Source organism: Mycteria americana, chromosome 5, assembly GCF_035582795.1.
Source record: "Mycteria americana isolate JAX WOST 10 ecotype Jacksonville Zoo and Gardens chromosome 5, USCA_MyAme_1.0, whole genome shotgun sequence".
Classification (NCBI taxonomy): domain Eukaryota; kingdom Metazoa; phylum Chordata; class Aves; order Ciconiiformes; family Ciconiidae; genus Mycteria; species Mycteria americana.
This window is the reverse complement of record NC_134369.1, coordinates 4,031,181-4,055,866: the sequence shown is the minus strand read 5'-3', so window position 1 is coordinate 4,055,866 and position 24,686 is coordinate 4,031,181. Positions and strand designations below refer to the sequence as shown.

General features: G+C 40.0%; 1 long non-coding RNA gene across 3 annotated transcripts in view; it reads left to right on the top strand.

Annotated features, from left to right (window-relative positions):
* Positions 1 to 24,686, top strand: part of LOC142410087 (uncharacterized) — a 183,137-nt gene that overhangs the window by 40,795 nt on the left and 117,656 nt on the right. Inside the window, exon 2 of one of the 3 annotated variants that reach the window (XR_012775832.1) lies at positions 23,087 to 23,176. The exons of the other annotated variants lie outside the window; for them this stretch is intronic. This is a non-coding gene — a long non-coding RNA (uncharacterized LOC142410087). The remainder of the gene's footprint in view (positions 1 to 23,086; positions 23,177 to 24,686) is intronic. 3 annotated transcript variants of the gene reach the window in all.

Sequence of the window (24,686 nt, the reverse complement as noted above, 5' to 3'; positions counted from 1 at the left end):
GGATTCAAAACAAAATGTGCTCAGAAGTCAGAGTCTTTTTTTGCAGCATTTATAAGTGAAAGTGCAATCCAGCTGTTGGCAAATCATAACCTCATTGTTTTGGCAACGCTGTTTCATTTACTTTTTTTTCTTTTATACTAACTTGTTTGCTCAGGTATTGGAATTCAGAGTTTTTCCTTCTTTTTAGAAATTCACACCCTTTCTGGCAAGGCTTGAACTGTTTTTATTGCTTACAATTATACCTACAGGTAAAATAAATACTTTCCCACGGATGCGCTGGAATCCGGTATGGTTATAAGCTGATGTAGCTGTAAGAGCTGAGTTGTACAACTAGTATTTCTGCTGTTCTGTCTTTTCCTTCTGATAGTTCTTAAAGATGCAGGGCTTGAATAATCTGCTCTCGCTCTTGAGTAATCAAAGCAATTCTTTTTAAAGGTTGCAGGGCCTCATCCATGCAAAGCTGGTGTGGATAGGAAAAGAACCAAATGACTTGTAGAGAAAAGACCTCTAAGGGAAACCTAATGTGGAGGTGACTTTGCAACACAAATATTGCTGTGGCCTTTAGAGCCTAGCTGTCTGAGCAGAACTCTATACTGTGCACACAAAAATGACATTGAAATAACATTTTGATGTCACAAAGAAAGGCATGGAAAAATTAGGAAATGCCCTAATTAAGGTTGCCTGTGTAATTCATTATGATTCATTTTTTAATTATCTGATCACATACTATTTTTTCCGCAGAGCTCTCTACCTCTGTGCACAGGATGTTCAGAGCACTCTTAATGAGCAGCTATTCAGTAGTTTGTTTTATCTTCATTGTTCCATGTGTGGCCCAAGGCCTTATTTACTGTGTGCTATTAAATCCTGTTTTGAGGGCTAAATCCATAAAAAGACTTTGGCCTGGTGACCTTGTGTGCTGAAGTATCTAACTTTTCAGCCCCCTGCTGTCTAGTGTTGAGAGGTAGAGTTTATGACCCAGGTGTGCTGTTGCAGCTGTATTGCCGTCTGAGCAGGGCTAGTTCTCCGGCCTGGTACTGCGGTGTGTTGTGTGGACATGCCAGTCCCAGCCACCCCTAGCTCAGGTAACTTTAGTACGTACATGCCATTCTGTGGCATCAACCTACTGTTATACAAAATTCAAATAAGCATCTCCTTTCATTACACAGTTAAACAGGAATCTAGGATTTGTGACTCATGCATCCTGTTTTCAGCAATGCCACTTACATGCTGAAAAGCCTTGGAAAAGTATTTCACCAGTTGTGACCCAATTTTCCTCTCTGTAGAATGGGAATAATGACATGGGCCAAACCATGTCACAGAGGTGTTCTCTGGCTCCAGTGTTTAAAAATCCTTTGGAGTCTTGGATATAAAGTGTTAAGGAAAGACAATGTATTTCTTCTGCATTCAAAACTGAAGGTCAAAGTTCTGGAAATATCCCCTTGACTCACTGCCCGGACTAGATTTACATTAGAACTCTTGGTGATTCATTTTTTCCATAAGAAAATGGGCTACTCTTTAAACTGGGATCTTCCAGAGTCATCCCAGGAGTCCCACCAACATGTTTGGGAGAAGACACAAGAGAATCACAGAGAGATAGTGAAGCGTGCAGTTTTCTTTTAATACAAACTGTCAAGATTATGTTAGCAGCCTAATAGAATGAGTCATGGGCGATTCTTTAGCCTGGAGATCAAAGAACATGCATGACTCATCTGTATGGCTAAACTCACCCTTCTCCTCTCCCCAAAAGCCAAGATACCTTGGCCACGGTGCCTGGTGGAAACAATTGGTGACCTTTGCTATCTCTCAGATCATGCTTAAGCAAATCTGGGGGAATAGTAGTTGGCAAGAGCCAAAACCATGTATGCGAGTAGGCTAACAACTGTGTGGACAACCGTAGACCAGGCTTGTACCTGTGCTCTGGTCCTATTTAGTTTGTCAATATAGACATAGCCTGGGAGGTGTGTAGGGTGCTAAGCTTTCTACAAATGCATTTGACACAGTGAATGTAGGGAAATCTTTATGGACTAGGATGTTTCATTGTTTTATCTCTGGGTAGTTTAGAAGGGTCTAGATTATATGAATCGAAATTCCTTGCGATTAGAGCTGACTAGAAATCCTGTGATGTAATGACACTAAACCCAGTACTCTTTGGTAGAGTTGTGGGAATGTACCAATTCCGATGTTTTAATCAGGAGAAGTTTTGCAACGTAAGAATGTAATTTCTGATAAGTGAATAAAGAAAGGTTTTCCTCTTTCCAGAATATCGCTGGGTTTTATATTTCAGAGAGGGAGGGAGGGTCAAGAAGAAAATGGTAGAGTAGCTACTTGAACCTGAATCTCTTACAGATTAGGATGACGTCCAACCATGGGGTCACTTGCTCTATGATTATTTTTCTGGTTTTGTGTTGAGGTAGAGGTGGCAGGGATGGTTGTTTTCTGTTCTGGGGGGAAAAAAAATTGTTGAGAGATTACTGGAGTTTTTCCTTAATGGGGTTTTGATGATGTTTTCAAGGGCAGAGAAACAATTTGCTGCTTATTTCTACCCTGAGGCCCTGCCAGTGTGACCGCATGTTCATTTTCAGCCAAAAGCTGCATTGATTTTCTTCATTGATTTTCTTTCATTTATATTTAATCTGAATTCAAAAGTGTGTAAATGATACTGGAATTGTTCTTCCCATGTTAACATATTGGACATTTTCATCGCATTGACTGAGAATATGCTTCCAAGCATATGCATTCACATAGCAAGTCAAATAGACCGCAGTTAATATGTGTAATAAGAATAGATCCGTGAGAAGCAGGCTTGATTGTCCAAAATGAGCATACATTTCTGGAAACAAAACTTTCTTCCACCACTAAGGGCCTGGTTGCTCTTTAATTTCATCCTTGGTGGGCCAACACATGAGCAACAAGCTATATAGTGGGGAGCAATCTATATAGCTCTCCAAGGTTCAAACCTTGGATTAATGCAGATTAGCAGTCTTGCATATTGTATAATTGATCTCTACAGCAGAATAGATTTTTTAAAAATCTAGCAAAGAAACAAAAGCTATCCAAAATTCTATGGTAAATACATTTTCCACTAAACAGGACTCCGACCTGAGAAGTTGTACTCAACTTCTGTCATTTCTCTCTGAAGTCCCTAGTGCTTTGCCTCTGACTCCTTCCTTCAGACTGATGAGGAACTGGATTTCAGTGTCGCTAGTACTGACCACGTCCCTGGTTTGCTCGCTGCTTGGTGAATCTGATTTGGGGACCTATGATCAGTGCTCAGATAGTTTCCTGATCTTTCTTCAAACCGTTCTGAAACTTTGGTTTCTATAAATGCAATGATTCAGCCTGACTGGATCCTTGTTGAAGGCTATGACACAACTTGGGTTAACTTCAGAATCAGCCCTGCTGGCAGAACAGACTTTCTTGCGAGATTTATAGTACTTCCTGCTTCTAGCTGGGCTGCAAATAGAACAAGAACAGCCTTTCTCATAGTATCTTGGCACTGCTCCTTCTAGAGGGAACCCAGAACAAACAGGATACAATGAAAAATACCAAACTTTCATGAACTTCTTTTAAAAAAAAAAAAGAAAAAGCCTTTGCTTGTGGTTGGATTTGGTGGACTTTTCTTGGGTTGTTACATACTTTATTCATGCCAGTTCACTCACCATTAACTTTTATGAAAGTATATATAGTGAATACATAAAGTTATAACTCTATGGACTAGATATAATTCAAGTTGCCTTGAAAAGGTGATGTTTTGGCACATCAGACTCTTTATGTTAGCAACTCTTTTGCTTTTCTTAGTGTTTCATTTGCCCTGTCACTTTTTGCAGTTGAATTCATCATTGAGTACCTTTTTACCAGTGAGCTAAAACCTTTAAAACAGGCAGTCTCCGTACATCTGCCTGAGACAGATTAATGGCAAAGAATATTAAAGTGACCTGCTGAAGACTGCAAAAGGGGGAGATAAAAGAGCAGAAAATCAAGGACTCCCAAAATCTTCCATCAGGTTTAAACAACAGGATGCAAAATCCATTGAAAGGAATAGATTTTTTTTTTTTAACAACTTCATTAGCTTTCACATAAAACTCTGAATACCATGCACGACTTTCCTCCTGTGAAACATAACTTCATACTTTTGAAATATGGGCAAACAAAGAATTTGAAACTTGAGCTGAAAACTGGGATGATGTGCATCATAAATAGTTGCAAAATAATAAGACATTAAAAATATGATTACCTTAGCTAGTCTGAATTTGCTTAAAAATTGTGTGCGCCACCCTCATATGCACATTAGCAAAAACCAGTAGCTAAACAGGTTAATCAAAATCACCTAAGTCCCAAAGTCCTCAAGTTTAAAACCTGCTAACGCTAAAAATACACTCATCAGTTCTCCACCTGATACAGAAGCCCATGTAAACAAGCAGACTTTGTCTAATAATAAATGCAGATGTTCAAAAATAATGTTTGTATTTACAGTCATGAGCCCTGCATTTCTATTCACAAGCCATGTGGTTTCTTTCCTGACACTTTGCTAAATATATAGATTTTTAAAAAAAAAAAACCTTTCTAAAGCTTCTGTGACTTAGGCTGATTTCCAGCTCATTTTAATATAACCTAAGTGATATCCCTTCTCATCCTGCTGAGATCCTTATAGCTGTAGGCCTATAATTAATGAACTGTAAGGCTTCTTCCTTTGCTTCTGATAGACAGCTACATGTATGTACGTAGGTACGTTTTTCCTTACCACCAAGGTGAATGGTAGTAAATGACGGGGTCTTTTTTGTCTAATTGACAAGAGTTCTTTTCTCCTCCTTTTCTTCTCACCTTTGCATGTGATTCTTTAACACCAGTGAATAAGAAAGAGGATGATCAGATAGGTGAAGCTGAAGACGGTGGTGGAAAGTCACAATGAGGGATCAGGAGTTTAATTGCCTCATTCCCTGAGCTGTTTAGCAGGGACGGTGCACATGAGCAAGGTCTGAAAGATCCATCCATTTCCTATATAGCAAAGTACATATTGGTTACTTTTTTATAAGAAACCCGTCCTGCACATTCTTCAAATGTAAGTTTGTTAGTCGCCTTTATTTTATTTTAGAATTTTGCATACCTTGGGAGGCCCCAATGCTCTCCCTCAATCCGTCCCTTTTTTACCCTCCTCTAAAATAAGTAGAAATACTTACATGTGAAATAAACCCCATTCAAATAATTTAATAAGGGCGAATAAATCCTAAATCCCAAATGAGAGGAAATATTCAATAAAAATTGAATGCAAGAATAAGGACTTGTTGTTTTTATTGTATTTTTCCTTCAAAAAACCCACTTGCAAACAAATATTTGGCCAAAGGGCCACTCCAGGCCAAGCACTATTAACTCCATAATGACAGCCTTTGGGTGGCTGAGGACACTCCCCCTCCAGCCCGGTGTTTCACACTGCACCCAAGGCACGCAATCCTGACAGCAATGCGTACCCTGCTGTGCCTCGTGGCTCGCTTGACGTACAGTTTCCTGTAGCTCTCCTTTCAGTTTAAATCCTGGTCCTCAAGTACCTCTTACCCATCCTAGTTACTCAAAAGGTAATATCAAAAGGAATTAATTTGCTAGAAATTATAGGCCTAACATTTGCTTTATGTAATATTTTAAAGCGGGCAACAAATGGACACACTACGGAGAAACTGATATAAATGGACTGCTTTGAGATTGTTATTAAAAAAATTAAATGCATTTGTTTTATTAGTTTTAAATTTTGCACAATATAATTGTGGTAAGGAGGTAACAATTAAGGGACACCCCAGTAACACACTCATAAAAAAACCCATGTTTTTGTCTTAAAGTAATAGGAGTAGAATTAAAGACTGTTATAGCTATTTGGATGTAACAATAAGATTCAGCTCTCCTTTGTAACTGCTAACGGATTTCTTCTCCAGCATGCCTTGGAGAAAATAATTTTCCTTGCTTTTGTGAGATGAGAAGAGACTCAGAAAGGCTGGGAATCTGTTTGTCTTTTCTCTTACTCAGATATAAATCAGCTAGATAAGCCTTCAAGCCAAGGGAGCTTAAGACAGGTTTAAATTGTTATTCATGAGATATGAGGTTTCGCAGACAGTTATACAGCTGCTCTGAGGGGTCTTCATCATTTCTTGGTACAAAGCAGGGTGAAGAGCCTTTACAGCAGCTGTATGGCAGCCGGAGAAACCCTTAGTAAGACTCTTGGTATAAAGCAGGGGTTCCCAAACTGTGATATGCATACCATTGGTGGTACGCAAACCATTTCCAGATGGTAGATGAAGGCAGCTTCTCCATTCCTATGTGGAGTTGCTTATAAAGCTACAGGGTAAGTATTTCCACACAGTTACTGGAAGTCATTCTGTGCCTTTGTGCAGACACCCTGTGGCACAAATCAGTTCCTGCCTGTAGCAGTTAACTCTGGTAACTGGCAGTTTGGAGGGGCTGACCTGAGCTGTGAGTAGGTGTCTCTGCACAAGCTGTGACCACCTGGTAGCTGGTGAGGACGGGCCAGCTAGGGGAGTGAATGCTGTAGGTGGGGCAGGCTGGAGATGAAGGTGCCATATGTGTGAGCATGACATGGTCATGAAACTGGGAGCTGTGGCGTCGTTACCTCTGCTGATACCCATGCCTACCAATGCCAGTGCCATTCACTCAAACTGAGTTAGTAAATCCTCAGCACACTAAATTAGTAAGTCCTTAGCACAGAGGATTAATCTAACTAGAAAATAATGTGCTAGAGCACTCATGCATCAGATCCATAGGCTACTGAGTATGCTGATCTGACCTGAGTATGTTCTCAAGTGCAGGTAAAGTGCATGTCTGAAAAAACTATAAAACCACTTTGGCCTCTCATAATGTTTTTGCTTAATGCACCAGAATAAAGTAACTGAGACAGACAGTAAGAGAGACTTGAGGCTTTAACCTAGATGTCTGGCTGTGCACTTCTGTGTCAGTAAGAACACCATACTGACGAGCGTGAAGTGGCGTGCAGCGATGCCTGAGCTAGACAGACACAGTGTGACCATGTCGGTATAGGGCAAAGACTGAGCTGATTAACCTGGCTGAGAGGCCTTTGCCAGTGAGGCCTTTGCTTTGTGGTCTGCAGGGTCAGGATGGGTTTTTTCAGTTGTCATTGGTGCAACCAGTAGCTGGTTATCACTACACACCAGATCATCTCAGCCAGGGCTCTTTCTGGGATTTCCTGCTGATCCCTGTGCTACCTCTCTGTTAATGTGTGTCGTTCTCCTTTTCTTCAGGTGAGGAAAGTTTTCTTTTATTTGTCAGCTCATTTTTAAGTACTTTTCAATGGCAGCACAATGTACTTAATTGGAGAAGAGAATACTTAAGACAGCTTTCTAGGTATACCTTTGTAGATTTTTAAGTAGCGTTGCACAATTTACTTTTCCCCCCGTTGTTTTCACTGTCTGTGATACTGTATCAGTTTTCTGATCTTGTACTAACTTAATGATAATTGATTATTGCAGTGGTGCTATTCTTTCAGCAGTGAAATAGGCAACACAGTTTTAATCTTTGGGAAACGCGGACGTTCAGATATTTCAAAGATAATATTTTTCAGCGCTGACTGACAAGGAAGTGTAGTGAACTATAACTGAAATGCATTTGTCTCTGTAGTAATGCAGTGGCCTTAGTTGGCATGTGATGTTTAAGGTATGCACAACAAATTGCAGAATGTAATTAGGTGAATTATATTTTGATCTTAACAAGTCTTTCTTTACCAAAAATATCTCTGGACCGTTAGCGATCAGCAGGATCTTTGTTTTGCATCTCATTGGTACATCGCACCTGAATGGCATAGGTCTCCCACACCACTGGCTTTTGACCAAGCCTGGGGAAAGCTTACTGCTGCTAACAATGGTAAATAGACTTTCTTTATTAGAAAACCTCCAATGCAGTATTTAGACTGAGCCAGTTTACATATTTTCACACTGGTTGATTCTTCAGTTGCAAAAGAATCAGCATCTCATTTTTCACAAAAGCTCACCACTTTTTTTTTTTGTCTACTCTCCCTTTAGTCTCCCATCAAAGCTTTGGGCCTAAATCGAGAACCTTTTCTAAGGTACTACTTCCTAGTCCAGATCACTTCTCATACCCTCTTTCTGCTGTAGTATCGGAGTGCTTCCCAGTAGTGAGTTAAGCAACATGACTAACATCTGTCACGTGTGGTTTGTTCTCTCTCTCATTCTCCCTCCAGGGAGTCTTTCCATTGACTTCAATGGGCTTTAGATCAGGCTCTAAATTAGTCTGAAGACTTCGGATGAGTGTGTTTTTGGTTTTTGTTGTATTTTTTTTTTCTTTTTTGTAAATGTCTACTAACTTTGCCAGCAACCAGCAAGTGGTAAAGACAACTAGAAAAGAAAAAAAAAAAAAGGACGAAATTGTTGCTAGGATTGGGACTATTAGATGGGGAGATTTTTTTATAACTTCTTGCAGCTGCAGCGGTTATTGCTGATGCTCTAGTACTGCCCTTTCCCTGCTCTTCTGTCTGTCTCAGATGGCAGGGAAAGCAGACTTGTACTTCTGTCTGCTGGAACCTCTTCCCCACAGGAAAAACAGTAATCGTATATTTTTCATAATGGAAGAGGGTTTGTGGTTATTAATTTCTATATGTTCATCTGTGTCTTTCCATTAGCACGCTGATTGGGCTCATCTTCCTTAAATGACTTCTTTACATATCTAATTTCTTTCTTTTACATCCATTTTAGCTTCCTTTACGGACATAACCTCTACACGTGTTTTTTCAACAACATTCAGTGGGGCAGAAGGAATGGTTTATAGGTGATCCTTTGAAATGTTCATTTGGGTGAATGCAGGGACAATGCTAATGTTTGTCTCTCACTTGCATATATTGCAGCAGAGCAACTTGACCTTTTTAAAACTGAAGAGTCACCTAAACTTTTCTGGGGGGAAAAAATTGATCCCCATATACAGCATTACCATAATAGTTTTCTTCTGCAACCAAATAAAAAAAAGCTTTGGATATCCCTTTGTAACTTCTCATATTAGCCATCTAGTGGGATTGTGTATATATGTGTGTATGTATCTCTCTCTATATAGCTATATATGTATACAGATATTAATAATTTTGTAGGCTGGCTTTCAATGTCTTCTAGAGCACCCGTGCTCCTAGACCACAGCTAGAGGAATGCTTATTAGAAGGAATGTAGATATCTAGAACTCTTCCAGAGGCGTTACATGGCAGCCTGAATTATCTTGAGATGTGACCAGAAATCAGTGAAATCTGGCAGAAATCAGTGGTGTCCTTTCCAGTGATTTTAATACCATTTGGAGAGAGTTCTTACTTTCATACTGAAGTGCTCTTCCTAACCTCTGTATGTTTGGTAATGGAGTTAGAGCTGCTTTGCTCCCTTCCCCACGCCTTGGGATCACTGAAAAACTAATCTTTTCTGAGTATTGACTTTACAAACTGTAAAGGGTGTTGTGAGCTCTAAGCTTCTTCTTGCTGAGAACTCTTGCAAGGTTTGGAGCACCAGTTACTGATCAACTTGAGCTGGCTGTCAGTTTAAAAACAATTGACATTTTTGTTGAAGAATGAAAGCAATTCTTGCCACCGTTTCTGACTTGTTCACAGCTTTTGAGAAGTAGCCCTGGCGACAGCTGTAAACTCCCAGGCTGTCAGGGAATCCTTAAAACACAGAAAAACATACATATTTTTTCCATGCTCTAGTGAACACTGTGAGAATCATGGAATCAGGTCTTCATTGTTCATCTTTGCAACACAGCCCATTAAATTTTACGGTTTATAATTTCACATAACGGCATGTTTCATCCCAGCAAGCAACCCACAGATAACAACTTGCGTACACTGAGGCTACAGGAATTCCAGGTTCTGTCCCAACCTACGCATTTACAGATGTCTGAAGCATAGCTTAACAAAACTAGCAATTGCACAATGTGTGGTTTTTGGCCCTGTTGAAAGAGTGATAAATTTTCCCAGTCAGTAGTGGTTATGAATGTAAATGTACAAGGATGAACTATTTGTGCCTCATAGAACAGTAAATTTGTCCAAAAGAGATCTTCATTTCATTGTTGTAAAGAACTGTAAGTCAGCAGGTACACATGAGAAGGAAAATATGCGGCTGAAAGTCTGGCTAGCTGTAGGAGTAAGGTTGAAGTATTTCAGACTCAGACAGGAACTAACATAGCAGAAGTTGTATATAACCTCTCTCTCCATAGAGACACACTCAGTACTCTGGCCCATTCTTCAGGCAATCACCTCTTAGTTGTGGGTTATGAACGATGCTTGCAAAGATAAAAGCCTGATCCTGCACTCAGTTGGGTGAATGCGAATCGGGAGCAACTCCGCCAAAGCCAAAAGGACTATTCTGGCTGAAGGGAGACAGAGGCCCCTAGAGAGGTCACTCGATGGCTGGATTAGTAACAGCTGAAAGTCCTCCAAGCTGCAGTCAGTCTGGCTAGTTTGAACACCTCCATCTGACTCATCTCCTTTACCTGTGTTTACTGCGGTTGCCAGTGTGGTAGTTGATTACCTGCATCATTTGCTGATCTGTGTGAACCTGTAGCATGTTTCTGTTTTGAAATGCTTCTTGCATTAGTGACATCATGTTTGCAGGGAAGAACGCTAGCTCCAGTGTAACATCTAGACAGCTTTTGGTATCTGAGCTGACTGTACAGAGAATTTCACTGTTGTTTGCTGGTACGTTATTAACAGAGTTCCTTGGGGCGCTTCGGCCTACGGAAGCAATCTTCCTACCCTGTATCTCCCAAAGTTTCTTTTTAATTTATTTGGAATAATTTTCTCTGGCTTTACTTTAACACATGCACTGAGTAAATAATATTGATAAATAAAATATGCATCAACAAAACTTGTAAGCAAGGCCTAATTTCTAGAAGTAGTCTGGGTCAAAGACTCGAGTTTTTAGAGAAGTGCCTCTGTAAATAGTTGATAGGCCAAATTTGTTCCAGTTTTAAGTCTCAGGGAGACTTACCTGGAGTCTTCTGGAAGGGTTTTATTTTGCATAGTTACTTGGTTTTGGTTTTGCATTAGTTTCTTTTTGCAGAGGTAGCCTAGAGCAGCAGCCAGAGCCCAGGATGCAAAGCCAGGAGTCCCAGGCTTCTCCCTGGTGCTGCTGAGCTGCTTTGCAACCTCAGAGTATTGCTTCATGTCTCTGCTTCTCACCGTTGCTATTTTTGAAGTGGGGAGTGGTAGTCCTTACATTTAAGACTGGCCACTCAGGGTCGGTGTCAGTATTCAGCAGTTAATGTTTGTTGAGTGTTTGGCAGATGTGAAATCCCATATTCTCAGATGTATAGATTATAAAGCCAAGAGGGACCACTGTTCATCAAGGCTGACCTATTTATTGGAGGCAGGCCCAAATCTAGACATTGGATCAAACATACCCAAACTCTGGGGAAGCTCAGTTCTGAATTCAGATCTGGATGTGAGCCTCATGGCTCAGTCCCATCTCTGTAAACACCAGACAGGAATACAAACAAACAATTTTGAATACAGGGAAAGCTTGGATCCAGAACTGAGCCTTGTTCCAAGCTGTCCCAACCACTATAAATAGGTTTCCCATACCTCCAGTTATAAAACTCCAGAAGTTAAATTATTTTAGTGAAGCTTACACGTCTGCACAGAATATTGCCCTCAGCAGGGTTACAGTAGCAAATTGACGAGAATTTGATCCTCAGGATGCTGGTAAAAATCTGGAAAAGCTCCATTACCTTTTGTGCTAGAGATTAGGATCTGGTTCACTGTGTCTCTCTCCTGCTGTCTTTTTGTATCTCCTGATTTTAGTAAACAAGAAGGGAAGGAGAGAAAAGGAAGGAACTCATCATAGAGTTTGAATGATGCAAACAGTTTAATTAGGAAATAATGCTAGATACTGTTTCCCTTCCTTTGCTGTTTTTCCAGCAGGATGCATCCTTAGGAAACAATAATAGAACTGAGGATTACAAAGCCTTTGTACGCATTGCAGCCAAGTGGCCACACAGGAAAGTGATATATGGACAAGCGCTTGTGTAACGTGAGCGGAAGTTATTCAACATTCCTTGAGGAAACATAGGACTAACTCTTAGTATCAAGACAAATATTCCTGTCAAGCTGAAAGGGAAGATAATGCTGGACACCATTTTACATTGTCTCTCTTTGTGAAGTTTGCTGATTTTGTTCACTTGTGCCTGGCTTCAAAATAATAGCATGAACTAAAAATAACTACACATTTGGGCCTTAAAATGTCTCTGTGACACAAGGTCAAACAATAATGGGCATTTCCTACTCTTTAACCTTTCTAGCAGGCAGAAGGAAAAGTGTTCAAAAGGGGCACTGCTATAGAGGTCAACCTGAAACATTTGACCCTGAACTGTTTTGGTTCTTAAATTCTATATCCAGGAGAAGGTATGTGGAAGCCTGCGAGACACCAGTTTTCAACTTCTGTATCTTGAATTTCTCTCTGTACTATTTATAACTGTCATGATGTTTCACTGCATAATAGCAGTGTTTGCAAATGCTTATGCAATTAAACCCTCACCAGCTGGGCTCTGTGGGCCAGATCCTAAAAACCAGAGCCCATGGTACAGAAAGCCCTCATCAATCTGAATAGGTTTGATCTGTAAATTGCTGATAACTAGTGATCACAGCTGGGAGTCAGAATGCCTGTGGTCTAGTCCGTCTCTCTGCTGGTGCGCTGTGTGAAGGTTAGAAAGGTGCACCGCGCTTCTGAACCTCAGTTTACCTCAGTTACTACTAAGCTACTGAAATTATGGGAAATTTCTTTTAAAATGCACAGTAAAAAGTCCTCATAGTTTTACACTGGGTTTCTATAGAAATGAAGAGCCTTGAGGAATCATGCTGTTGTTCTCCTTTGGGGCTACATACCAGATACATTTTTCATACACTGGTCTCTCATCAGAAATTAATTGCAAAAGAATGCTCTGATTATCATCTCATCAGTACATTCAATGTTCAATACCTCTTGTATTTTCAAATGTGATTCCCATTCTTCCTCAATAAAATACTTCTGTTTTCCTGCTTTTGATTGTGGAAAAAGTGAATTTAAGGATGGTATTAAACAATATGCCTAAAATACTGCTTTTTTCCTTTCTGTTCAGAGCTCTTTTGAAAGGAAAACTATTATCTGCTCATGTTCTGACTACTGCACCCTCTTTTTTTAGTCTTTGAGTATTGAATTTCTTAGTTCCCTCAATAGTATGCATAATTCTTACTTTAATATCATATGCTTAACTCACCAGTCTGCCCACATCTACTGTCTTTGAGCCCTTCAGAGGCTCTACCTTCAACCTAGTCTTTTACTTTTGAGACCCTGCATGACTTAGAGGTACTCTTCCCTCTTGGCTTATCATAAAAGTGATTCTTCCCACTCATTATCTTTTGTATTTTCATACTGTTTCATCTGGAATGCAAATATCCACCAAGAGCCCAAATCTTCCTTTGAATTTCCTAGTATCACACAAAGGGTGGTCAGAATTGATTTTGAGCAGAGAATAGGGTTTTTAACTAACTGACATTTTTCATAGAAAATGCTGTGAAATCTACACAGCTTCATCTTTTACTTGAAATCTTAGAAACCAAAGAATGAATTTTTCTAGGCCAAAATGAGAAACAAACAAACAAACCAACAAACAAATCCTTGAGGCTTGGGGGCTTTGTTTCTTGTCCAAACCAACATTTCTTCTCTTTGCTTTCACAGACGTGTTTTTTCTGTCCGTATTTCTACTTAGACTTTTACCTCTTCAGGACATCTTTTGCTAAGACTTCAACAGGTAGGCAGTGCACATCAAAAGAAAGTCCTTGACCACTGCTGCATTTCTGCTGATCATTTTGCTTACCTTCTCGGCCATCGCACGTGCCAGGGTATGAATCATTGCATGCTAAAGCACTTTGGGGTTCCTTAAGTATAGAACGATCCATAGAAAACCAAACTCTTTTATTCCCTGTGATCACCAATGAAAAATGCTTTTGCAACAGTCTGGTGGGATTTAAGTGATTTATTACATACAAACCCTGATACCAAGTGGTGTATATGCAACAGATTCTCCCAGTCTTGGGAACATGAAGGAAGAATACAGCTCTGAAGCTGTCAGCAGTACAAGGCGAGAGAGACCAAGCTGTTCCTTGGCTCACCTCCCAAAGAGAGAATTGCCACCTCAGAGCCAGTGTTGTTGGGAGGAAACACTGAAACAAGCAGCCCCATCAAACAACAATGTGAAGAAGGGGCTCTTGCAGGTGCAGGCTCTTCTGTTTCTGACTCTGTATGGGGCACTATGATCTTGTTTTGCTTGAGACTCCAAAGACTCAAAAGTTAGCTCTGTACAGGGCTCCCAGAGAGTAAATAAATTAAAAATGACATGCCCTGCATCCTTAGGGGTCATACCATTATGCATACCATTTTGTGCAGAACATTTGTTTATTATGAGATCTTTTATTGATGGCGTCATTAGTATCTAAAGAGAGAGGGAAGATTGATTTGCTTTGACAGAGCATCAAATATTTTTGTTAGGGTGTACGCACAAATTGTCATCCATGCAGAGAACCGTAGAAAAATTAAAAATTAAATTTTGGAAAAAATATTTTAAAAAACAACTGGAAAAAAATTGCTTGGAACCAGATCTACTCAAGTTTGAGGTAAGTTTGTAGTTTGAAGCACAAATAATGAATGAAGTCACTACCTTGGTTTCTTACTCATCTGGGAAAAAAATCATTCTGATACAATTCTAAAAACAAAATCTGAGTTTATTTCAAACTGTTGCCATCTCGTTATGACAAACAGAGGCTCATTGGGGCAGCTACTCATAGGACTTCAGGTGCTTCTAACTTTATCTTTGTATGGATGACAGGATGAGTTTTGTAATATTTACATTGTGATGGCAGGTTTTTTACCCTACTATCAGTGGTTTGAGTAATTTGGTTCTTACCCCAAGCTGTACATCAGAGAGTAAGTTTTCCTACTTCAGAATCTTTTTTCTATCATTTCCAAGCAGTACGGGAGTTAGATGAGATGGAGAGAGGAGGGTGTACATCTTTAATGCTGAGATAATATTATCAGGCAAAAATGATATACATTTCCTCTCCAAAACCAGAGTTTGTCAGCAATTATATTTTTATATTTGCTGTAAAAGCTGTAGAAAAAGTGAGTCCACAATTTTGTTAAATATGAATTTGAAATCTGAATTTCTACGTTTGAAACTGGGTTTCATCCAAAGATATAAAGCTTCAACCAGGCCTATTAATTTTATTTCACAGATTTGCGTTAGGCAATATGACTCAAAAACTCGGACGTAACTCAGGGAGATCTTGGGCCTAACACTGTCTCTGCCCTGACTTACTTTTTCTGCCTTGCAGAACCAGGCTGGATTCTCAAAGCTCAGTTGCTCTGCACAAGTCTATAAATGCACCATAAATTTCATGAGTCAAATTTACGTTGTTGGAGCAGAGCAACTCTACAGATTACTGTGATTAGTTTTCTTCCTATGTTTTACAGGAATTAGCTGGGCTGCTTATGGTATTTCTGTGTCACTCTGTACTGTGCAGGATAGTTTTCCTTTCAGTCAAACTGTATGTGAGAAGTACCCAAGACATTCAGATATGCAAGCCCCAGTTACTTTCTGTTAGGACTTGTTGCACTACTGGCTTGAAGGAGTACCCTTTAACATCAGCTCCTGTTTCTCCCATCTGTGAAATGAGGACAGCTCACAATCTTTTGTAGTTCTGGATTTGGGGGATTTATATGTGATAAATTCTATGTAAATAACTAACTTAGCGTGAATGAACAATTTAACCTACCATGGAATATTATATTTTTCTTTTTTTAAAAATAAAACCACTTCTTATTTAGACATGTTGAGGCAGTTGTTTGGGTTGTGAAAGAAAGCGCTGTCTTCAAAGCTGGATTAACGACCCTTGGGGCTACACAGAGAAGATGGTGGAGAGGCGACAGGGGGTATATGCCAAGATTGAGAAAAATATACATTAAAACTGTGCCGAAAATGCCTGCATTGGTGTTTTTGTTTATTCTGCCAATATTCTTTCCTGATTTAATAAGCATATCTGAAGTGTACTGACTTGAATTGTCCATGAGCAGAAGCCATCACGTTATTTTCATGACATCTAAGTCTCATATCTTTCGTACAGGAGAGTAAGAGTTGCTTGTTGTTTTGGGACGGTGCTCTTTGGGAAAGGGAGCGCATTTAGCAGATTTTGCTCATGATGAAGCTTTCTGGTTGTTACCTTTCCTTTGGGAACAAGGGCAGGTCTTTTATTCACAGGGAGATATTCCAACCAAGTCCATCTGTTGACCTCGCCCTAGTATTACCTGTTCTCTCTGTAAGTCAAATCCTATGATTACTGACACCTCTTGGGCCAGTGAGAGGTGAGGATACATAGTGCCAGTCAAAAGATCCTCAGCACGTTGCAGTATCAGCGCCTCTGGGCATATTGGATCAGAGATTTAATTTCTTTGTGAGCTGCCAGTTAAACCTCGTCACAGCAACTTTTCCTCAAATTTTGTATTAAATAGCAAGTATCTTATCTTCTGAGCTCCCTGCGAAACAGTAACATGGAGTGTTCAGGATCAATCTTGTACTTAATGAAAATGACCTGGCAATATTAATTAGCCAGATCATTCTCATATATTTCAAAGAATACCAAACAAAAACTCCCACCAGTGAAACACTGAGACTGAGTTTATCCCTGGGGAGGTGATGAGAAACAAACAACATGTGACAGTTGTTAATCACATTGTGTAATATATTACTGGAAGGCTCTCAGACACTGCAGTGAAGAGCATAGTGTTCAGAACAGAATAGAGTGGCTTTGATCTGAGGTTCATTTTGGGTTATGCTGTGGAAAAAAAAAATTAACAAACCCCAAACAAACCTTGTTCTGTTACAAAGATAAAAATGACTAAAACCTTCACAGTGAACTTTATGAATAGGTATCTCGGTAGACGCTAGGAACATGCAAAACCTGAGTAGCAGGGGTTATAAGCACATCAGTAATATGATTATGTGCAAGAGTTAAAAGCAAACTAATAATTTGAAAATTCCACAATATTTTATTACACATTCATTATTATTTATTGTATATAATAAACTAGATTTATTATTAATTCACTAACTTTTCTTCACCATTTGCAATTAGAACAAAATCTCGCATGCAGTCAGTCTACCAGTGCCCAATGTAAGCTTTCAGGAACAGAATCTGGGAGGGATAGAGGATGCCAGCGGGAAGGCACCTCTGGTCATCTAATCCCACCTCCTGCTCAGAGCAGGGCCAGTTAGTGCAAGATGCTCAGAGGCTTGTTCAGTTTTTAATCCCTCCAAGGGTGGAGAGTTGCCAGCCTCTCTGGGCTCCTGCTCCAGTGTCTGACCACCTTTCTGGTAAAAGTTGTTTTCTTTTATCTTGTCTGAATTTCCCAGCTTGTGCCCACTGCCTCTCATCCAAACCATGGGCACCTCTGAGGAGACCCTGTCTCTCTCTTCCCTACACCCTCCCATTAGGTTCAGTACAGATCACTGATCTTTTACTGAATTTTGTTTGGAGCCAAATAACCTGTTGATTTGTCCCTTTGTTTAAAAGACATGGACTTTTCCAGTTTCTGCCCATATAACACAACTTTCTGCATTCTCTTACTTATATCTCTACTATGAAGCACTTTTGGTGAGGGAATTATGAAGCCTATAGAAAAACTAGGCCTGAGAAATGAGTGATATACGCCATCTTCCAAAGCTGTCGGCATGACACTGGAGCACATTGATTAGGATTCTACTTCTAAATCACTTTTATTTTAATTGTTCTACTGTAAGTGCAATTGTCATGTGAGCAATACACTCCCATTAAGTGATGGATGCTTCACAAAACAATGTTATTCCAACAAACTACTGACCGGGCTAGCATTTTCCAAAAACCATTATTGTTTTAGATGTTACATATCCTTAAGATACCAGGCACTTTCTCTGGGAATTTTATATAGATTGATTGTGAATATTACTCTTTTTCTCCCCTCTGTGATTGTGGCTACCAAAGCACTCTTGAACTTGAGATTCATTTGTGATCAGAGTTTTGGAAGATTTAAGTCCAGCAATGCCTTTTGAAAATGCGCTGTACGCTGAAGGAGGTAGGGCACAATCCTGCCCTTGGCAGGGGGTATTCACAAGATTACGTAAGAACCAGGACTTTCATCTTTCATTTCTCTAATTCTTGGATGCCCAAAGGTGGCAAAATATGCAGAGATACAAGCCTGTGGCAGATCACCATGGGTTATAAGCCAGGAAGCCCTCACCTTGTTCTTTGCCGGTGCTGCGGTGGGAGATAGATGGCAGCGCAAAGCGAAACGAAGAAACATAATTTCTCACTGCTTTCATTTGATCTGCTTCCTTTCTCACATCTCTGTGTGTGGGTCGAGGGGGAGGGGAAGGAGGGTGAGGAGGGGAGGACGAGGGTGGGAGTTTCCTTCATGCTTCAGCAGTGGTGCTGAATGTGAAGGAAACAATAGTTGGTCTGATTCCAGGCATTCACTTGGGCAAGGGCTGTTTGAGGAGAGCGCAGGCCTGCGATTCTCACAGGTACCACTGCCAGTGGCTGGGTTACCTGTGGGATATACAGGAACAGATAGAAAAGTAGTATGCAGTTTGGGCTCTGCCCTAAATTTCATCCTCTGAGTTTTCTAGGAAATAGATTTTTTTATCTCTGGACGGGACCAAGTGCTCATTTTCAAAATGAGGCTTAACACTCAACCATTGAGATGGCAGTTTCTCTTCTTAAATGATAGCCTTCATTTGATCCGGGGGTACTGCAAGCGCATGTTGCTTTCATGTGCTCAAGGGCAATATGGAAAAAAAAGACTGAGTATGTCACAGGAAGAGATGTGTACCACTGAAAAGGAAATAAATGTAATCAACTTGCTGGTAGTTGCACCACAAACCGACTGAGCACTGTGCTGCTTTCTCTCTTGCTGGCTATGATTAAGAGGCCTGAATTAAAGTTAACTGTTTCGGAAAAATGCTAGGGCAAGCATCCACTGAGCACTGTAGCCAAAGCAACCAATGGTTGTTCACCAAAAATAATTACTGCCTACCTCTGCCTGACAGAAGGCACATTTTTGATCAGCTGCTCTCTTCTATTTTCCCATGGGTTTTTTTCTCAGAAAGATGAGCGGGATTCCTAGGCATGAGTTGTGACTTGTGTGGGACAAAATAATGCAAAACCATGTTATGTTTTGTAACCTCTCAAAATAGTTTGAAGTTATTGCAATTTACTTATGTCTTATCTACTGAGGGAAAACTATGGTGAAAGGGGTTTTAAAAGTGCTATGACTAGACTACGTGATTTACTATGGCTTAGACATGAACACAACAGTCTAGATATTGTCAAATCTTATTTGGACTACCCGGGCAGTCTTTCACCTGCAGAATGGGCTCAGGTAGCTAATAATGAGCTTCTTGTTGAGATTCCAAGAGTATCTTCCTTCTGATAACAGCAATATAAAACTAGACTTCTCCTCATGTATTTTGCTGCCTTTAGCTCCAGCTGGCATTGTGATTTACTGAAAATGAGAGCAAAATTCTACCTGAACTTTATTTGAACTCTTACAGGTTTCATTTGGGTTAAGTTCAAAGGCAAGTCAGACAAAAGTTATTTAAGGCTTGATTGTTTGTTCTAGACCCAGACCAGAAATAAGGGATGGAAAAGAGCTGCACCGTGTCAGCAGGTAGCCGATGAGGAGAGACACTGCTGCTTACAGGTCTTGCATTTGTAGAGACTGCTTTTCACTGCTTCCATCCCTTCGTGGTCTCCTCATGTCTCGGTTCAACTCTGCTGACCAGCTTGGTCCTTCTGAGGAAGCAGCGTTCAGGAGGTTTGGTGGAACAGTTCCTCTGTCATCTGAGCTGTAAAGACTACAATTTTGTGCTAGTCTAATGCAGGAAGCCCAAAGGCGTCAGGGTAGAAAAGAAAGCGATTTCTCTTCTTCCCTCCTAGCTTCTTCTACTTACAGTGTGACCCTGAATTGAGGATGAGTAATCCTGCCCTTTATTTTCAGTGTTTTTTTAAAAAAGGGCCTTTCTTTTTCTTTCCCCCTCTTCTCCCTACTTTTTTTCATTAATAGATTATGTGTGTTTGAAGAGGAAAAGGAGGTGGGAGAAGGGATGTGGGCAGGAGTGTGTGTGATGCAAAAAGCTAGCTCTAAGATAGCTATCTCTTTGGGAGGGGCTTGTGAAGAAAAAAAAAACCATGCAAAATGATGCCTTTGTTTTACTTGGGGATTTTTGTATTAGTTGAGATGAATGTTTTGGCTCCGTTTGGGCAGGATAGTTTGTGTCTGTGTACATATACAGAGAGAGATTGGGAGAGCACGTTACGTAGCAGTGCAGGGACCGTGCCCAGCCACGCTGCCCGCTTGCACGAGGCGGCAGATTCTTCAGCTCCTACATCACTCCCAGCTTAGTCAGACATACCCTGCAGACAGCAGACTACATAATGTGTTGCTGTTGTTTTGATTTTGAGGCTCTGGGCCCTAGCTGTCAGCTGACTTGTACTATAATGGGACAAACAGCAAACGCAGCTAACTCAAAAGAGGATGCAGGAAATAAAGGAAATATATGTATTTTTAAGGATAAGGATGATGGGGGAGGAATTGCTGATATGACTGTGAACTCTTGTGATATATTTAGAACCTTGGAGTAAAACTCCAGTTCCACTGAAGTCAATAAAAATATTGCCATTGAATTCACTGGAAACATTTTTTTTGTCCTCTGTCAGAGGAAAGTAATAGTTGAAAATATACATCGACAACACTTTCACATCTGTGTCTCCAGGGAAGAAATGACACTGTACTTCCATAATGCCTACGCACAGACATACATCTTTCTAAAGATGCTGTCATGAACCCTGAAAACCCTGTCTTTTTTCTTCTTTTCTCAGCTTCCAGGTCAAGTCTTGGGTCAGGTCATAGGTGTTACCACTGGGGAGGAGGAAGGAAACATGTCCTACTCACTCCAATCCAAGCAAGTTTTTCTGTTTTTTTCTGTAGGGGTGGTGTGTTTTTGGGTTGGGTTTTGTTTTGGTTTTGGTATGAGTTATGTTCTCCCTTCTATTTTAAAAACAAAACAAAGTGCGTATAAGTCACATACACAGCCACCTTCAGGTTTACTTGTGCGAGATTCCCCAGACCTCTCTGCAGCAAAGGAAAGGCAATAGTATTACAAGTGAGCAGAAGGCATTTTTGTTTTTTCTAAAGCACCTGAGTTCTCTGGATCTGTCTGAAGCAGGCACTAGGGACTGATGTGTTTCATACCAATATAAAATTGTTTTTAGTATCAGTCACTTGGATGTGGCACTCCACTCTAGCTTTGTCTCCTGTGGTGTCTTCTTGGGAAATATTAACTGAACTGACTTTGTCATTTTTCCATGGCTGCTCTCTCTGCAGGATGTGCCCTGTGCCAGATGGTTGACTTGAATGAATTCTCTTTACATAGTTAAGAATCACTTTCTTTTATTATTCATGACTTGTTTCTTCCATCTCTCATGTTTCTCAATATTCTTTCTGCTTCATAGACGGATAGTCATGCCAGATTGAGATGAGGCTGTTATTTCATCTTATATTAGGAAGCCATGTTGGGGCAAAAAGCGTGTCAGAAGGACAGAGGGCATTTTCTCAGATTCCAGCTATTTTAACTTTCAATGTCCGTGTTGCAAGATCGAGAGAGCTGGTTTTTAGGCCATTTTTAGGCTGTGTCTGCGTTTTTTGTCTGCAATAAGTGAATAAATAAATAGGAAATTTAAAATAAGCTACATGGGAAGTTAAAGTATCTGTAATTTTTCAGTTAAACAATTGAGTTGTATAGAAGTACTCTCATTATATATGAAAATCATATCACTCAGTGTCCTTCAAGATACAGCACCTACATGGCTTAGAAAGATCAATAACTGCGTGTAAAGCTGGCCTGATGAAAAGATTATGCACTCAGTTGCACATGCAGTGCAACTAGGTATTAAAAATCAGGCTCTGAAGTATTTGTTAAAAGCAGATCTAACTCCATTGATGTCAAGTGTGCTGATTTTCTTTGGATAGGGATCTATTGCTTTAAGTTTATATTCAATATAAACACCATATGCAATAATAAATCTTAGAAGCACATGCTCAGATTGTTTATTTGATTTATTATTTCATTTAGTGTAATGCTATTCCATTTCATTCCATTCTTGTATTTCTAGTTCCTCTGTAACAACCTTGTAAAAGTGACAGGGAGGCTCAGATCTTTCCCCAGCAAACAATATATATTATTTGCTACATGAAAGTGGTGCACAACTCTCTTAAATGTTCCCTAGCAGACTCCTATTGCATTCCACAATGTGCCTGCACTTGAACCACCTCCATTCATATCAGAGCCTTTTTATCCCAGCACACATTGAGCAAGCTGCTCTGAAGCTTAATTCTCCTGACCCTTCAGTGCAGTCGGATATTGTCACGTAATCCCCTTTTTTTCCTTCTGTCCCATGTGTGGTTTTGACTTCTTTCTCTTCTCAATTCCTTTTTCCTCTTCCCTTTTTCTTTCTTTCTTATTCTATAAGCCTCTCTCCAGGCTCCACATTCCAGAATTCATCCTTGCATTAGGGCTGCAATACAATGCTCTCCCAGTGTTAAAGGATTAGACATTAAGGAGACTGTGGCAACTCCAGCCTTACTATATGCACAGGGGGAACATAAGGGGATGGAGGAGTGCTTGCTAAAGAGTAAGGAGACAGGGAAACAAGGGGGAAAATGGCATTTTAGCAAAACCAGAGTGGACGACAAAAAGATTTGTGTGAGGAATAGTAGTTCTTTCTGCTCAGTTTAATACTCTAAGTTGTCACTGGAAGACAGTAAGCCAGTTGGAAAGCAAAGCAGCGTTACACATTACACGGTGATGGGTACATTAAATGCAATTTTTATTTTAACTGCCAACTCTGAGAAATGGCCACTTTGAAGCACTCATGTGGTGCCATGCCATTCCAATATATGTGATGAGAGTGTTATCTGAAGTGCCAATGTTAATCAATATTGCATAGATTTTTTTTTCATAGGTAATTGTACCTCTGACTCCCAGATTCCCAAAGTTCATACTACTCCCAGAGAAGGAATCTGGTGTCTTAGCTTCCAAATATTTCCTGCAGGTTGGTTTTCATTTGTTTTCATATTCCTGAAGGGAGTGGTCTTTGTTAAATGTCTCCTCCACTTTCATTATTGGATTGGAAACAAGTTTACTTTTCAGTATACAGGATCATAACAGTGTAGAAAAACATATTTTGAAGAAATTTAAGTTTATTCCTTTCTTTGCCACCACTTTGCCCCTGCAAATGTAATTCTGTAAATGTAAATTTAAGAATATAATCATGCTCCATTTAAATTAATTAAAAATCTCCAGAAGCTATTTAGAATTAAATCCTTGAAACAGGGTTTTTTTGAAGCATGCTAAACAGATCCTGTAGTGGAGCAGTAATTGTTAGAATCTGTAGCATGACTCACAAAACCCTATAGAAGGGTTCTTGTTTTCCATCAAGGTTGTTTTGCTTATTTGTTGATAGGGTGGGAAAACTAGATTGAAGAAGTAAGTTTTGCATTTTGCATTGGCGGCGGTGAAGTTCGTGGTCATCCTAATCTATTACGGAAGTGAGTTCTACAGTCATGGGCCAGCTGCCGAAAAAGTTTTGTCACCCAGACTCATGAGTCTCACCCTTGTGGCTGACAGTTTCATTGTTCCTGAGGAACGTAAGTGTCATGGAAGGTCATGGTTGCATTATTATTATTCAGCTACATTTGAATAAATGTACTTGGCTCTATAAAGAATGCTACAGGCCTACTTACCCTGCTGTACCCCACAGGCATGTGGTGAGGCTTAAAGATTGTAAAGTGCTTTGAGTTCCTTGGAAAAAAGGCACTATATGAATGCAACAGATTCCCATTTGTTCATATAGCATCTGGTCCCACATCACTGATGTTATGATATACAGGATCAGACCCAGAGTGCTGTACATGTGTTTGATTATTCACAAACATAAACGGAGGTATGGCCCCAACCCCAAGGTCTTTACAGTGTAAAGAACTGACCTGGCAGCCTACCAAACACACCTTCTGTAAGGCACCGAGTGGGGTTGTTTTGCTCATCAGCTTGCAAGTTTTGAGTTAGAAATACACCAAGCAATTAAGGATGAGGATTGAGGTTTGGACCAGACAGGAAAAAGAGTACAGAGTATCGGGAAGATGAGCAGTATCAGTGCTATAGGAAGAAAGATTCAAATCTTCAAATTAAGGTTGTTTTGAGTGCAGAAGTGATGTTTTACACTTGGGCGCATCTGCGCGCTTGCATGCTTTGTGTTTTCTCATGGAAATACATAATGAGGTTTTGATGAGAATAGAATGAACAAAAACCAGAGTAGCAGCAGTAAGACAGAGAGCATCATTTTAATAACGAACAAGTACTAGATGAAGTGAATAGTTCTGTTGTCTAGATTCTCACCCTGTATCAACTGGCCCGTATCAAGGAAGATTAGTGATTTCTGGTATTTTATTCTAGCTGTAGATTTTAAAATATTTTTTCTTTTACAAAAAGAAAACAAAACTCAGACACAAGAAAGACATTCATGCCGTTTACATGTGGAGATTCTTGTGTCAGCAGGGTGCAGT